This window comes from Atractosteus spatula, chromosome 9 (assembly GCF_055471065.1).
Source record: "Atractosteus spatula isolate fAtrSpa1 chromosome 9, fAtrSpa1.hap1, whole genome shotgun sequence".
Classification (NCBI taxonomy): domain Eukaryota; kingdom Metazoa; phylum Chordata; class Actinopteri; order Semionotiformes; family Lepisosteidae; genus Atractosteus; species Atractosteus spatula.
In genome coordinates this window covers 51,938,785-51,943,854 of record NC_142714.1, presented here as the reverse complement: position 1 = coordinate 51,943,854, position 5,070 = coordinate 51,938,785, and positions in this window count along the sequence as shown.

The following is a 5,070-nucleotide window of genomic DNA, read 5'->3' as shown; positions in this document are numbered from 1 at the left end:
CTCCGTTCCCTCCTTCTCTCGGTGATCTGTTGTACTGGTCTGTTCCCTCCTTCCCATTGAGCTGGATCTCTGTGAAACCTGACCACGGATATTATGCACCAGTATTTCTGAAATGTTCTGTTACCATGATTAAAACAGGCTTTTATTTGGCTTTGCTGTAGTTTCCTATAGTATCAGTTTGTATGATCAGTATCATGTGCCTTACCATGATTTTATTGTCATGTTAATCTGTTGTTCTACTTTTAACATGGTACACCATGGTATAAGGATCCTCACCCTCTCCCACTATCTCACCTTGTCCTGCTGATCCTGCATTCTGGGTAGCTGGTCCTCATAAATGGCCACCTGCTCCTTCAATGCCAGTCAATCTGATATAAGAGCATCAGCTTCCTGTAGGGGGCACCAGAGAGCAAAGTCAGTCTGACGTAGCTGCCACACACTCTCACTACCCAGCCCAATACTAGAAAAATAATGCTCTATAGCAAAAGTGACACATTCCCTTCTGTCCACAAGGACTTTATCTGTAAAGTTGTTATTGGAGAAACTCCAGGCACTAAGCTCTGAAACAGATCCCAAAAGACAATTGTTTTATCAAATACTTTCAGCGCAGTTCATAGCCACAGCGGCAGGCATGGTGCAGGCCTGCCTCTCCTGTGCCTCAGTGTCTCCCTACCCCACGCCCACAAGGGAGCCATCCATACCCCCATCAACTACAAGACCAAAAAACCACCAAGACAACAGTGCAGTCCTCACGATCCACAGCTGACAAGATGACTGGAATAAAAGCTGGATACATTTACCTAATAAAACAATAGCTAATATGGCCTGTTTTAAGCTGTAGCAGTGCCACACCTCTCTCCTGCAGGGGGCAGTTTAGTTTTTAACCCCCAAACCCATAGGCAAGCAGGAGAAGAGCAGGGCTGAAGACCAGCGACTGTTCTCCAGTTTCACTGCCTCCTCCTGTCCCCACTGGAAGAATTTAATCTGCAGGTTCCAGTTTGACTGTTGTGTTAGTCAAGCATGGTGCACCATTGGACATCCCCCCCACTCCTTACAGAGGAAGAAAAAAGGCTTTAACATCAGAACACAGACACTCTGCAGCAGCTCCTCAGTTTCTAGTCATTAAGCACGTGTGCTATGCCATGCTTGTGTTTGACACAATGGTTTTTAAAGGCCTGGGTTTGATTTCTTTGTGGCTGAAGGCCCAGAGTCTGCAGCAGTCCTTAAGCCCTCCCAGAAACAAACAGCTGTGTTGATGCAATGCCCACATTAGCTCAGAGGGAGATGGGACTTGGGAGAGTTTACTGCACTGAGACGAGTGTTAGAGTTCTTAGCCAACAGTGACATCTAGTGAAGAAATAGAGTAAATACAGTTTCCCTTTTAATTTTCCTCTTAAGTATAGGCAGAACAAATATCAAATGAAAAAACAATTCTCTCTTTTTGGCAATTATCTGCAGATTTCTCACAGCTGACACATCTGGGTGTCATGCATCGTTCACGAATGAGCAATGCAAGTGACATAAATAACAGAGGAGACAGGCCGCCCATTGAAGAAATATTATTTTGGTTTCTGCAAACATTTCTCAGCAGTCACTGCCTTCCTTGACATTCAAACAAACTAACAGAATTCCAGCTTTAAAAAATAAAATCTTTTTTTTTACCTGCTGGAATAAACCCTTCCCTTTATTAAAGGTCAGAAGTGGATTTATCTAAAAATAAAACATGTCTTAATAAAACAGTAATTTCAATCATTCAGATATTTCATTTCAGCCTGTAAATAGTTCGAACATCTAAAGTTTATTAAATTCTTTTTACTTGCTTTATAATTATTTTCAAAAACAGCAGGACTGTCAAATCAGATCCACTTTTGCGGCTGTGCAGAATGCCCTCGAGCCTGCACACCAGAGCAGAGTGCTGATTCCCTACATATTCCTAATGTAAGTCCACTTTCCAAAAAGTCCACAAAATAGAGTTGATATTTTTCTCTCTATACAAGCAATATTGGCATTGCAATTTAAAGTCCAAAATCATTCCTAACCAGGACTGGGAACGCACTAGTTTCATTTTCCCTTGTTAGAAATTGCTGACCAGTGTTGATGACCATCTACAGAAACAGTGTCCACCTTCTGCTAGAATGACAGGGCCTCATCTACTAAATGAATCCCCAATCTTTTCATCTTGAGTTCTATAGACTGCAGTCGAAAATGAACTTCAGACCTAAAAGATCGGGCTGTTTATCCTGACAGTCTTCATTACACTTGTATTCACCTCATGTGTGAATAAAGTCAAAAATGAAAAAACTACATATACAGATATACTGTATATATATTCCCACATATTTAGTCATATTTATAATATTTTGAGTCAAATTGAACTGCAAATGCAAACAAATCAAACTAAATTTAAATCAATAAAATGTTTTTTTTAAATCTCCTTTTTTGTTTACAATTTCCCTTTTATCAGTATGAAAAAAACTTCAGAAGAAAGCTAATTTATCAATAGATTCATAAAGGTCCTATTTCCAGTCGTTTTCATCTCCCAGGTATCACAGTCTGGAAATGTGTGGGCCATCAACATCTTGTGATATTAAGAAATTAAAACAGGTTATGTTTTATTAAATAAACCGGCACACCAGTCAGGCCCCTGCGCCCCAAGACAGACACACCAGTCAGGCCCTGCGCCCCGGGACAGACACACCAGTCAGCCCCTGCACCCCCAGACAGACACACCAGTCAGGCCCCTGCGCCCCAAGACAGACACACCAGTCAGGCCCCTGCACCCCAAGACAGACACACCAGTCAGCAGTCGAAGAACAGTTCTGTCTAAGGGAGGAACTGGCGCTGGCGCCCGTCCGCGGTCCTGCCCGTACCCCAGTGCGCCGCGGGGGCTCATCGTGTCCGTCAGAGGCCCGGTCTCCTCTGGAAGCCAGGATCAGGCTGCAGCCCTGAGGCTGACTGGGAGCTGGGCAAGATGAGGGAGCAGTCTCCGCAGCCAGACAGCCACAGGCTGGACACGGCGACACGCCTCCCTTCTGTCACAGGGAGAGAGCGATCCCGTCAGGGGGAGACGGGGAAGGAGTGGAACCCTCGTTCTCAGCTGTTTTTACCGGCCTGCCGAGCTCCTCGTGATGCTGCAGGTGCTGAGCCCTGCCGGAGAATTTATCACGTCTCTGTGAAAGCGCGTCACGCGCGACTGGAGTGACGCCCCCTCTCTCGGAGACCTTCAGAGAAGCAGGACCCTATTGCTCTGCACACATTTATTTCTGCCACATTCAGTCTCGCAGTTGCTACGTGCAGAGAAGAAAGCCTCTTTTGTTTTTCAAGAGAGACAAAGCCTTTTTCCCCCCCTACAAAGTCAGGTCCCATATTTGCTGATAATAATCTGCATCTCTCCAGTGAAAAAACAACCCCAAAACTGAATGAATAATCCTGCCCATTTTCCTTTTACCAGCATTTGAAACAGCACATGAAACCTACACACCAACGTCCAGCCATCACAGACAGCAGGAGCAGAGCTCGGCCAGGGGGGGCGCAGGGGCGGGCCGGACCAGTCTCACCTGCCCGAGGCACGCGGCTGCCCCCCACCCCAGGGTCCCACAGCTGCCCCTCCAACAAGCGGCGGTGGGATGACTCCCTCGGCAGGGCCGTCTGTGCAGGACTGGGGGTTATATAGAGGGCAGGGGGCAGGGAGCAGGGAGGGCAATGTCACACCGGGGATAAGGACTGCTCAGGGCCTCCTGACTCAATTCACTGTAGGTGCGTGGTCAGCAGCCAGGGATGTAGCAGGGTCAGGATACACAGGGGAGACAGCCCACAGAACCAACTGAGCTTAGAGTAGATTTTCACAGGCAGAATTTGCAGAGCAGCAAGTCAGTATATATCTTTGAAGTTATAGAGGGTTGCTAGAGATGCATTATTTCCATCATTACCTTTTATTGCTAGGTAGGCACCATGAAACAGCCAAAAATAAGCAACAGCCTTTCAGTAACAGCCATTATGTTTTCTTCAGGTTTCCATTATCTCAAGATTTTAACTATGTAAAATGTGCGGGGTACTCTGGTACTTCTTCCCTTTCCTTCAGTACCCTAGAAAGCATTGTGCTTCACCACAGCGCCCCAGCTGTGTTTCACTGCAGCATGCTGTACTGCACTGTCACCAGGGGGCAACGCCGCCAGCTACTGTGTAAGGCCTGCAGTGAGTTCCAAGTGCAGACTCTCTCTTCTGGGGAATGTGGGGGAGAGTGTGGATAAATGTGTAAGTTATCAGGAAACGTGGACCTCTGAAAGCATTAAATTTATTTTCTTAAAGCCAGTACAGACCTCCTGCAAGGTGACTATAAGACGGTGACTTTCATGCACTTTCTAGATCTACATGCTTGACGGTCTCGTTACTAAGTAACGTGCACAAAGCAATCAACTAAGTGACTGACAGTCTTAACTACAGGCTTGCAGTTTAATTAAAAGCTACAGCAAAAAATGAGCCTGTTAGAAAAACTAACCAGTTCCAGATGTGAGGTTGAAGCCCTATAAGTGGGAACATACAGTATAGGTCAACAATTAAAAGATATTGGTCTCACTCACTCGCTATTAGAGCTCGTTTCTTACATACTGGACCACAAGTTCAAACAGCAGGTGTGCCCCTGTCTGCGGCGGGGTTGAAAGGTGGAGGCAGGAGTAATTCCTACTTCACGCTGGGGCTGCTCACGGCTCCAGTGTGCTGCGCCCCGCGAGCGGCCCGATGAGAGCCGCAGGGTGTCGAGTTCAGCGCGCGCCTGCACAGCCCCTCGCGCGCGGTGATGAAATGCTACCAGACGGCCCAGGAACTTCACCTGCCAGCATGAGAGACTCATTGCAGGGGCACCTTCCTTCGGGCCTGAAGTCCTTGTGAGGTAGAATTTACACCTATGGGCCTGAAATCAAAACCCGAGGGCCCGCAGTACGCCGGCCCAGAGACCTGTCTCCATCGTGGACCTGGCTGCCTTCTCCTGAGCCCGTTTCCCCGGCCCAGAGCAAGTGAACTGCCCCTCCGGCACGAGGGCTACAGAAAGACAAAGGGGCAGAAATCAAGCAG